Source organism: Pipistrellus hanaki (assembly GCF_964339955.1).
Source record: "Pipistrellus hanaki genome assembly, chromosome: 5".
Classification (NCBI taxonomy): domain Eukaryota; kingdom Metazoa; phylum Chordata; class Mammalia; order Chiroptera; family Vespertilionidae; genus Pipistrellus; species Pipistrellus hanaki.
Window position 1 is genome coordinate 48,620,040 of NC_140507.1, and position 12,808 is coordinate 48,632,847.

General features: G+C 37.2%; 1 protein-coding gene across 1 annotated transcript in view; it reads right to left on the reverse strand.

The window, feature by feature from the left end:
• The window catches only part of TTC29 (tetratricopeptide repeat domain 29), a 540,856-nt gene that overhangs the window by 516,378 nt on the left and 11,670 nt on the right, over nucleotides 1-12,808 (reverse strand). Inside the window, exon 2 of the mRNA XM_084883709.1 lies at nucleotides 8,028-8,127. The gene's annotated coding sequence lies outside the window, so the exon portion shown is untranslated. The remainder of the gene's footprint in view (nucleotides 1-8,027; nucleotides 8,128-12,808) is intronic.

The following is a 12,808-nucleotide window of genomic DNA, read 5'->3' on the forward strand; positions in this document are numbered from 1 at the left end:
TTGGAATCTAAACACAGCAAACTCTGGTTAAAAATTCACAGCATTTATCTTTTCATGAACCCAGAAAGATTCCTGTTTGACAGCATAGATACTAAGAGTCAAAAGACATGACTACAAGGTAAAGTCACTGGATTTTGACAAATACACCAAACTTATCCTTGCAAATGAATGCTATCTCCTCAAATAGGTAGCAACATTCCAAGATGTTGCTACTATTGGACACCATTTTGGAACTCCAATTAGGAACTGCCTTCCTTCACACACTGAGAGAATTGCTGTGACTGTTCCCAGTGGATTAAAAAAAAATCTTTTTCTCATCAGTATGAGTTTTATTTTTGGAAATGACGAAGTGATTCCTTAAGGCAGATAGTAATCAACTGGACAGAACTGCTTTAACCTGAATTGGAGGTGACTAAAATATAATAAGACTAGTTTTTTCTTTCATATTCCTTAAGTAGTTCCAAAGGTAATTCTAAAAGAAGCTCTTAAAATATTTAGAACAATAGCAGTATGGTTGAAAGAAGAATCTAGACCTCCAAGGCAACTCATGAAAAGGATGACTTTCTTTGGAATATATGGGGTTTTTTAAGAAAAAGAGGCCATCCTGCCTGTGTTTGATTTTCACTGACACCCCAGCTTATTGGGTATTAAATAAGGGGAGTTGGCTATTTTTCAGATTGCTATCAGATAAAATTTAATTCAACAATTTAGTTTGGGGAGTGAACAGAAGTGTAAAACTTGAAATTCCTTCATAAACTATGCTTTAGTGATTCTCTTCCAAAACAAACTGAAAATATACACATTTACATGTGATCCGGAATTCAATGAATGTATTAGGCACAATAGATAGATATTAAATGTACAAATGAATATTTACAAAATATCAAAATACTAACTCTGCTCACTAGAATTTATACTTTTGGTTTCATAGTCTTATTTCCAAAGCTAATTTCATTAAGCATATCTATGAGTGGTTTGCAAGACTGGCATATACTGAAATGTTAGACACTGTATTAGCTTCAACAAGTTTTGTATTTAGCCCATGCAGAGAAATTTAATATAGGTAAATGTGTTTTGTTTTTTATATTCCTGTCAGTGACAAAGAGAAGAAGGAAATCATCACATATTGGTCACCTATTGTACACAATACTTGAACATACTGCTAATTTAATTCTCTCAGTGTCTCCGAGCTAAATATTTTTATGCTTTTATAGATGAAGAAACCAAGGGTCGGGAAGTTTAAACAGGAGAACATTGGCACACCACAGGCCAATGGGAGAAATTATTTCAGAATTAGCTGACAATAGGTGGAGGGGAAAAAACAAGACCATGTGTTTGGAAAATAAAATAAAAGTGTCTTTCCATAGAGAACCTTTTTTTTCCCCAAAAAAACTAATGTTATCATATTCCCTAATTATTTTTTCATTAATCTCACTAATTATTTTGTTATACTTTTATTCAAAATGAAAGAGTGCAATTACCTCCTGATCTGGGCAAATAAAATGTTTATGAATTTTTAAAAACCATTTAAGTGCTTGAATCAGTTAAGTGTTTGAGTAGGACATATAAAAATAATACAAGATAAATAAAAAAATTGCTGAGGTAAATAGAACAAAAGTTTTTAAATCGTGAACCTTAAAGTCACTAGGACGTTAACCATCTATGAAGGGCAGGGTAATAAATTAAAGATTTAAACTAGTAGACGAATAAAGAGGAGATCTTTCAAATAAAATGCAAGAGGAAATTGTGAATAAATGTCAGGGCATTTCATTTGACCTCAAGACATATTTTACTGGTGACTTTGTTTTTAAGAATACTTCTGTTGTGTGTGTGTGTGTGTGTGCGTGTGTGTGTGCGTGTGTGTTTTCATTTGTTAATGACCCTGAATTTCCAGCTCATCTCCCAGTTTATTCTGCCTAGAAAAATTTGATCATTTTCATTTTTATTTTCTTTTTCAGCTCCTGATGACTGACAGTTTGAGGGGAAATAAGTTGAAATAAGCCACCTGGATTAAATAATGAATTATGTATCATCTTGATGGATAACAATTCATTTTCAAAATAAATATAAGCTCCTTAATTTACTAATGTTTTGTGGGATTCATGCCTTATTTATGTGAGGGTTTCATTCTCATTGTATCTGTCTTACCACTGCAAAGAACTAATAAATCCCAAAACAGGTTAAACCTGAACTAACTAAGGTTTTGACATTGATATGGCCAAAAAAATGGTTTTATCTTGAAATTTAGACTTGATAATATGTTGTCTCAAAAGTCTCAAACTTACTGACATAATTCTGGCTTTTTTGTTTTGTTTTATTTTGTTTTCTGTAAATCCATATCTGTTTTTATGATAAAAGGATATGCAGAAATGTGTCTATGTTTACATCTTATAAAGCAGAGCAGAGTGGAGAATTTTCTTTCACTTCAAAGGGCATACCACAGGGTGCAAAGAAAGAGGGATTGGGCCCTTCCAGCCAAAAACTTCTCTCTAGCACACACACACTGGGCTCCCAAGAGACATAAGAGGGCAAACTCTGGCCCCTTGTAACTCTAGGTAACAGTTCCCACAACCCCTGGCTCATAAATATTGACATTTGGAGAAAATAAGAGCAGAAAAGAAAAAGGGCTTTATTCACAAAAAGAAAAAGTTGTTTTCAAGTTGAAATGTTCTTATATTTTCTAAAGCCTGATTTACATCAAAGATCCTGCTATAATTTTAAATAAAAAATACCTTTTTTTAAAAAAAAAAATAGTTATATCCATGAATAACTAGAGAATATAAGAAAAAAATTCCAACAGAGTTTTTGTGTGTTTTTTTTCTTGTTTTTTTGTTCGTTGCCAGCAGGAAAGTAGTTTTATCTAAGACTGAGTCAAATGCAATCTTTCCAAAAGGAAGTAAATGTTCTCAGAGAAAAATCATTATTTGCTGAATACTAATTTTAAATCATAGTTAATTTGGAAGTCTTCATTTTCAGAAAAATCTCTTCTTTTTCCTTTTAAATGTTTACCTCTATCCCCTATTTGCTTCAAGAACAGAAATAGTATGGTTAACTGAGACCTCAGAGAATTCTCTGCAGATGCTGGCACTTTTGCTTCCATTGTGGAACTACAGCGCAACCTGGTGGAACTTACTGTTATAGTCTGTTTATGCCTGTGAATGACCAACATTACAACCAAAGTAAAAGAATGCCTTATATTTTGGCTTTTAAAAAATAAACCATCAGGAAAAAGGAACAGTGGAGGGGCTCTCTTAAATTATAATTACAAATAGAGCTTTTCATAGTTTTTAATATAATTTAGCTTTTAAGAATAGTTTTGTAAGGTTTCTGATAAGTCATTGACATAAACTCATATAATTTTTAACATTCATATATTTTCACAATAATCCCTTTTTTATAACTTTCCAATGATCCGAACAATATCTCAAAAGCAAGTAAGGTTCAAAAGTGTCTTTAATAAGTGATAAAGTAAATTAAATAGTTTTGTTTTCCTCTTTTGGCTTTGAGTAAAATAAGCACTATCAAAAGATGAAAATCAAAGAAAGAAAAAGAGAAGAAGAGGAAAAAAAAGATGCATATGCCATATGATTTTTCCCTAGCCATCAAATTTGGCTAAAAAGAAGTTAATTGATAAGTTCGTTCCCATTCTTTAAGAGAAAATGTATGTTTTATATGCTTTACTTTTACAGCTAGCAATATCAGTGGCACAGACTTTATGGGAAAATGGTGATTCATAGTACAGTCAGTTCTTCATATCCGTGGGTTCTGCATGTGTGGATTCAACCACAAATCAAAAATATTTAAAAGAAAAATGTCATGTTCTGTTGATGTAATTAGGCCTATGAGAGCTGTATCTGTACTGAGTAAGTACAGATGTTTTCCTTATCATTATTCCCTAAACCAGTGGTCAGCAAATTGCGGCTCACAAGCCACATGCAGCTCTTTGGCCCCTTGAGTGTGGCTCTTCCACAAAATACCATGTGTGGGTGCGCATGTACAGTGCAATTGAAACTTCATGGCCCATGCGCAGAACTCGGTTTTCAATTCTCAAAAGAAATTTCAATCGTTGTACTGTTGATATTTGGCTCTGTTGATTAATGAGTTTGTTGACCACTGCCCTAAACAATAAGAACTATTTATACCGCATTTACATTGTATTGGGTATTACAAGCAATGGAAGGAGGCGTGGAAAAGAGCCTTGGCTAAGATGAGAAAAACAGAATCCTAGAAAAATCATTTGATCCTCTGGATGCAGCCATACCTGAAGTTAGCTGAACTTTAAACTTCCCAACCACATTAAGAAATTCTTTTTTTTCTTTAATAAAATAGAATTAGATTTCAATCACTTGCTATAAAAATGATACAATTAATTTTACTAGCTATTTATTAAATGTCAATAGCCCTCATAATCTTAGAAGTCATTTCATTAAAATTCCTTCCTTGGCCACTCTACTTCTCTCATCTCTGCTTCCCACACTCAGTTCATTTGCATTTACTTTTAGGAACTTTTAAAAGTTTGCCCTAGCAGCACACCCTCCTCCGTGTGGCCACTGATAATGGAGGGTCTCTAAAAGGCCTTCCAAAAAGAGAAGAGCAGCAAATAGCTAAGCCCAGATGACAATGCAGCCCTTGCCAACACCTTGCTCTCAGCCCAGTGAATACCTGAGCAGAGAATCCGGCCATCTGACCTATGAGAATTGTGAGAAAATCAATTTGGGTTGTTGTAAAACAGTTTCTGGTAATATGTTGACCATCAATAGAAAATGGATATAGGTCAGGTGCAATAATTTGTCCCTCATTTGGGAAGGGATATCTTGGCATGCCCTAAATGATTAGGACCTTAAAAACTGAAACAGAGGTTTATGACCAGATCCCAATGAAGTTGGGTACCTAGAATGCCTAAAGTCTATTGAGCCTTCTTTGTCAAGAGAAACAGCTCTTCTAACTGTGCTTAAAGAGGTTGGTCTTCCTTTGTCTGAAGAGTTTTTCTGGTATACTGTAGAAAAAGGTATCCAAAGGTTTAGGGAGATTAGACTTTGTGCTCCAGCTTCAAACACAAAGACAACAAACAGTCTTATCGAGACTATTTAATCAGCTCCCACAATTAGGTAAGGTAAAATTTCTGTAACAAGTGTGTGTATGTGTGTGTGTGTGTGTGTGTGTGTGTTCCAGTATGTCTGCTTTTCTGGTTGAATGCATGGTGATGAAGAAAAGGTCATAATCATTAATACCATGTTCCAAATATATCTTCTTTGCTCCAGACCTGTCTTCCTAATGTACCTTTCTCAAAGTGTTACCAAAAGTCATACATATTTACCTCACTTTGGCTCAAGAGATTCACAACAATTAGACAATTTCATGAAGTGTCCATAAGTTATAATTAATCCATTCTTTATTAAAAAAGAATTATGTTTTTTAAAAAATCATCATTTTTCTGTTCCAAAAACATTACATTTTTTAAAAAGTGCTGCCTTGATATTTCCCTTTATGTCTGCATTTAACAAATGCAAAAGATGTAGAAGAAAGTATCAATATTATGTTGGTTTGCATGCAAGTGAGAGAAACACAAACTAGCTGTAGCAGTGAGGCTTTAATCAGAGAAGCAGAGCCACTAGAGCATTGTGGGAATCAGAGGTTTATTATATGAATTAGACCTCACACAATGTGGGAGCAACTGAGGAAGCGAAGGTCAGAGGACATGAGAAAATCATTAACTATGTCCCCTAAACGCACTGGCATGAGTGCGTTAGTCTGAGAGGCAACTATGGCCAGCTGCTTCAGTGGGAGTGTGAAGCAAGAGCTCACAGAGAGATGTATGGGAAGATGTTCCCTCTGGGTAGCTTACCACCTCTGTGGGCCTGAAGCCAAGTGGCCAGGCAGAGGGGAGGAAGGAGTGAGTCTGCTTTGGGTGAGCAGGCCCAGCAGTTCAGTTGCAATGAATAACAGGATTGTATGGAGAGCAAGAACAAAGTGGGACCCACAGGTAGTTATTTCTGAGTCTATATGACCAGGATTGCCCTTCCAAGAAAAATGGTATTTGCTTCCCTTTAATCTCTTGGTCAGCTCTAACTCAGAACTGTGAATGGAAGATTTTGAAAAGCATAATTTCCAGTTTAACCGAGACATCACAGCATAACCCAACCTCCTCGCTAAGGAAAAGAGAAATGTATTATAATATCTTGGGATTTCTCACCGAACTGAGGACAAGAATCAAATTAGGTCTCAGGAACAATCAGAAACAGGAACTGAGGCACCAACAGGCTCCTTACTGTCTTGTCTCTCCTGTTACTCTCCACTTATCTGCTCTTTTATCTGCCTCTCCATAGACTGGCCTATTTCACTGCAGGAAATCTGTGCTAACTGCTGACAACTCCCAAGCTTTATTTCTTACAGCTTCTTCAGTAGAAAGAATTTTGAGCAAGTAGTTCTTAAGTATATACCATATGGGGAAGCACTTATATATATATAACAGGCCCTATGCGAAGAGCTTCTACTGTATTATTTCATTTAATGCTTGTCTCAATCCGCTGAGGTTATCATTCTTATTCCCATTTTATAGATAAGAAAATTGATACACAGAGATATATCTTACTGAAAGCCTAGAGCTCCTAAGCAGTAATATTGGTCTGGCTCCAGAGTGTTCTTTGTTCTACAACAGGAGTTTTCAGTGTTTCAAGGAATCCCAGGAGCTCCATTTCATTGTTAATACGTGGTGGGCTTTCCCTCAACATAACATTTTAATACAATTTACCATGTTTTTTTAAGTCCTTAAAAACCACTGTGTCATACTGTACCAACCTCCTTTCTTATTTCATAGATAGCAGAGACACAAATTGACTACATAATGTACATATCAAGAGAAAAGCTCTGACTCTGGGTAAATAGCTCTTTTCTCTATTTCATACAGCCCCTGAACGGCCTTGATCATCCACTATAGTAAATATGATCAAAGCTACTTTTAATTTCCTACTTATAGCAAGAGAAAAATCTGTGTTCACTCAAAGACATTTAGTTGACCTTAATCCAAACAAAAATCCACACTTAATATAATCATGTAAATTGCTATTGATGCTGCTGAAGACTCAAGAACCTTCTACCAGAAAGAAAGTGAAACAATAGCTTGGAAGTTCATTGCTTCTTTTCCTCCCAGGATTCTATTATCAACAACAACTAACATATATTGAACATCCTATCTACTAAAAGAGTGACAGCAAATTGACTGTCACTCCAACATACAAAATGGCTGTCCCTATGTGGTCAAAGATGGCTGCTACCATGTGGACACAAGATGGCCACCACAAGATGGCCAACAGAAAAGGGCAGTTGGAAGAGACCAGGTCTGCAATGGAGGGCAGTTGTGGATGATCAGGCCAGCAGGGGAGTGCAGTTGGGAGGGACCAGGTCTGCAATGGAGGACAGTTGTGGATGATCAGGCTTGCAAGGGAGGGCAGCTGGGGGCAATCAAGCCTGCAGGGGAGGGCAGTTAGGGGTGACCAGGCCGGCAGAGGAGGGAAGTTGGGGATGACCGGGCCTGTAGGGAAGGGCAGTTGGGGGGCACCCAAACCTGCAGGGGAGGGCAGTTAGGGGCAAACAGGCTGGCAAGGCAGCAGTTAGGCATCAATCAGACTGGCAGGGCAGCAGTTAGGCATCAATCAGACTGGCAGGAGAATGGTTAAGGGGTGATCAGGCTGGCAAGCAGAAGCAGTTAGGGACAATCAGGAAGGCAGGTAGGCGAGCATTTGGGAGCCAGCAGTCCTGGATTGTGAGAGGGATGTCCAATTGCCCATTTGGGGAGTTGGACATCACTTGAGGGGTCCCAGATTGGAGAGGGTGCAGCCTGGGCTGAGGGACACACAACCCTGTGCATGAATTTCATGCACCGGGCCTCTAGTGCTATTATAAAGCACTATACCAAGCCTAATAGAATTATATATACAATATACAATATACAATATACAATAGAAAAGAGATTGCAAAGTTCCAATATATTCTTCAAATAAAATATGAGAGAAATTTCCTTGCTGTACCTTGAGAAGCTATCTCAGATCCCTGGGAAGCAGCCTCCACCCTTCTCTGCCATTAGGAATACTGTGATGGAAAAGCTTGAGAAGCATGAGTAGTGGGCTCCTGTTGGAAAAAAAGTATAAGTAAGAAAGTGATGAAAAAGTAGCCAAGAGAGGCTGTAACATTCCTAACCTTTTCTTAAAGAGTTGCCAATTGAGACTAAAATATTTTTCTTTCTTTCTTTTTTTAAAATATGGAAGAGAATTTATTTAGCTTTGTGAGGATTTACTTTCACATTAATAATATACCCTTGGCACAGGAAGACCCCTTTAAAGTTTATAAATTATCTTAACAAACTAAATATTTAAGTTGACATTTATGAAGCTTTCAGACACTAAGTTTGAGCAGGTTAATGATTACCACCACTTGCAATGTTATCACAATCAAACAATAAAGTAAACCAAAGAACAAGACTTCCTTAACACCCCTAAAAACATAAGAAATTGCAATTTCTACTCAAACATTTATACTATGCTATATTCATTTTGATTTCTGATTTTATACTGACTTTTTTCTGAAAATAAGTTACAATATTTTGTGTTAACTCCCCAGTTTTAGTACCACAAAGTCACTGCATTTGCATTGGCTGTATTTTTATCATTTAGAGTAGGATGTGCTTATTAACTTTGTGAATGAAAATAATGTTAAGAGAATTAGGAACAAATAATAGAGTCACTATTTCACTTATCCTCATCCAATTTCAGAAAAATCACTTCAGAAAAGCAGCAATTCTGCCTAATAATTTCATGTCTAAATAAACTGGGGTGGGGGGGGAAAGTGAAATTATAAGAATCTATGACAACCTAACCAATGAACACAGACAACAGGGGGGTGATGGAATGAGTGGGGGGATAGGGAGTAATGGGGGAATAAGGACATATATGTAACACCTTAATCAATAAATAAATTTTAAAAATATATAAATAAATAATATAATAAAATAAAAAATCAGAGAAAAAAGAATCTATGATGGTTTACTAGGCATTGTGTGCTTTAAAATATTTTTCTTTAAATCAGCAGGAAATGTGATTATGTGGCCTCACTATTATAATTATAAATATGTAATACATAAGTTCATTAATAATAAATAATATAAATGTTCTAAGTAGAAAGATCAGTTTATATCAGTAGGCTTCCATAATAAGAAAATGTCTAACTTTATAAACAATCTTTGGGGGAAAATAAACCAAAACAAAACCCTGCTAGATCTTAAAAATGTATGACTGTGCACACATACATACACACACAAAACCTCACAAATTTAAACTAATATGATTAAGAAACCACAGATTCTTCTTAAAACTGAAATTCTTCAAGGCCTTGAATAAAGATGACAATGATATAGCTAATGCAATATATGATAACTAGAGGCCCGATGCATGAAATTTGTGCATGGAGGGGGACCTCAGCCTGGCCTGAGCCCTCTCAAAATCTGGGACCCCTCCGGGGATGTCAGTCGGTTTAGGCCCGATCTCCACAGGGATCAGGACTAAAATGGCAGTTGGACATCTCTCTCACAATCCGGGAAGCTGCAGGCACCAGTGACCATACTTTTCATACAAGTGAAAGGCTTCTTGCTATTGTATGGGCAGCTACATTTTTGTCCCCTGATTATAACATGATCCTTCTGAGGCAGTAATACCATTTTCCCCATCTTATGAGCGGAAAAACTGAAGTAGAGAGAAGTTAAGTAATTGTGACAAAGTAATTGGCTTTGTCACACTGTTATAAGCGTCAGAATCAGGGCTGACAACAAAATGTGCAAGCCAGAGTCCATGCATGTCATCGCTGCATCATCCTGTTTTTTCAGTGTTAGAGTAGCCTTGCAAAGTTTTAATTTTTAAATCTAAGCGATCATTCCCAATATATAGGGTAGGGTCCCTAGGCCTGGCCATCAATCAGAACTGATCTGCAGGGTGACCGGTGGGTGTGGTGATCAGGGGTGCGAGGCTGGAGGAGGGGGGTAACAGGCTCCCATGGCACCCAATCGACACCACTGGTCATCTCACTCTGGGGGGCAGGGCACACACTCAACACAGGAGCTGAAGGGCAGTTCCTAGATTGAGCATCTGTCCCCTGGTGGTCAGTGTGTGTCATAGCAACCAGTCATTCCACCGATCATTCCACCATTCAGTGAATTTGCATATTAATGTTTTATTATTTAGGATAGCTTATTATTAGAAATTTTAATGATTCACTCTAACTAGAAAGAAAATTGGACTACCAAGTTTCATTTTAGTATTATATATTTTTGCATAAAATTTTGCTACTCTTCAGTTACAAAATTTGCTCTCACTTTGTCTTGCTTTGCCTCTTTCAGGAACTATTGATACATCATGCAGTTTGGGGCTCCTTGAGGATAACTAGGATGGTCAGTTCACTGTCGCTGTGAACTTCAGATCTGGATATTATCATCCACTTGCTCTTTCCGAAGATGCTGGGCACTTATTTCAGGACACCTGTCCTACTATATTACTTTTGAAAAATTCGGGTGACAGTGTAGTTGAAAATTCAAAAGGAAAATAAGGGTCAGCTTCTTCTCTTCTGCTGATTTTGAAAAACTGATTCTTGAGAATGTTTCTGGGCAAGGTGACCAGGTTATGGCATTGCTAATCCTATCACTGCAAGCCCCTTCATAATCAGTGTAGATGGCCACACAGTTCATTCAACCCATAGTGATAAGAATCAAACGTGAAGATGGCTGAAATAATTGGGGCAAATCTGAAGCAGGCCAGTTCAGTGGTCACACAAAATGAGGATATATCCAAAAATTATAATGGATCATATTCTCTGTGGATAAAATAGGAGTGATGATGATGAAATATCAGCCAATTTGAGGACATTAGTAAGAAAAACAATGAAAATCATTAATATTTATATAGGTGTGGAATAAAATTACACAATACTCTTTATAATATGAATTTAGGCAGATTTATGCCTCAAAATCTAATTTCCAGCTCATAACAAAAAAAGTTAGCCAGAAATGAAAACATTGGGGAGTCAGATTATTTTTAGCTAAAGTATTATTTTTAATACTCTGTTTTCTCATGGTAAGTTGGTTTTCTTCCATTTGTCACCCCAAATCTATCCTCTGGCCCTCTCTGCTGTGTTCTGTGCTCTGGGAGGCTGAACTGTTTGGACTATACCAATAGGCCCTTTGACTCTAAGTTGGATCTGGCCAAAGGTAGCATGAATGGGAGATCAGAGAAAGGGAGATAAATGAGATAGAGCAGAAACCATTAATAGGGTCATCTCTCCACACAATGACATAGCTCTTTTTAGATGACCCACTCCACACAACTTCTCTATCTTCATATTCTAGTGACTAATTCCTCTCTTTGCCCTGCTACTGTACCATTTCAAGTGATTTCCATATTCCTTATCCAAACCCTGTGAACAGTCCCTCTATGAAATGCTCCTCAAATACCCCATTTGACCATGTGTAACTTTGGTTGAATCATATGTCCAGCTAAAACCCAATCTGAATCATATGACCAATAATCACTAAGAATTATTTGGCAATTAATGTTAAGTCAGAGCAGTTGTTTGATAATAACAAGAGATGTTGCAATTTCCCTTTACCTTGTGCAGGCTTGATAAGCCTCAGGCAAGATTCAAATCTGCTATATCATAAGGCCCAAGTGGCATGTCAGCCTGAATCCCAGCCTGGACCTGCTGCAGAGCTCATTCTTCTTCCAGGACCCACTTAAAACTGGCAGCTTGGGATGGTACAGTATTCCCAAATGTATGTATCATCACTAAAATCCAAAAGGTCTCATCATACACTGCGCCTCTTCCTTTGTGGTGGTTGGTTGGTACAAGGTACTACCAGTTGTTTCTCTGCAAAAGGGGTTTCCTACTGTGCCCCAAATGAATGAAGCCTTGAACCATCACTAAAGTGGCAGGCAGGACCCTGAACTATCACAGACTTTGTTTCTCACCTTCTGGCATATGTATTTTCTACTTTCTGTTCACTGGGTCCAATCAACAATGCAATAAGCAATGTAAAGGACCAATTGATGTTTTATAAAATATAATAAAGATGTACCTTGGTCTCTATGTAAATTCAAACTGCTTCTGATTTTGCCTACTGATTGGGATGGAAAATAATGTATTTCCCACATCAATAGTTGCATATCAGGTGGTGGGGTGACGACTTATAAATATACTATTGTATATCTAAAACTAGAGCTGTAACTATCATCACAATCTTCTTAGGTTTGTAATAATCTGTCATGTTTGAAGGTCCTTCAGGCTTTTGCCCTAGTCAAACAGAAACAGTGTATGCAGGAATCACTACCCCTGCTTCTCTCCAGGTTGCTATGGCAGTGATCATCTCCACAATCTCTCCCGAAGTATTGCTTACCACTTACCATTGGCATTTTGTGTGGGAAGAGTTCCAGAACTCTAGATGGTTCTTCCTTTCATAATTTATCTCAATCCATAGGACAGAGAACCAGAATAGTTACTCTAATAGTTACCAAGTATATGTGTGTGTATTCCCACCATATATTCTGGAACTGGAATAATAAACACAGGATGGGTCTGAAGTCCCACTAGACCCACTGTTAGATGAATATGGGCCAAAACTTCATCTAACTCCTGACATCCAACTTTGTTGGACTGTTATAGTCTTGTGTAAAATTAGAGGCAGTATGTAGTAAGAGCTCCCAAAGTTCTAAGTATTTCCCTTTCCCCTGTGTAAATGGCTCCAGGGTACTCTGTGGAAGCTGTGAAGAATGTT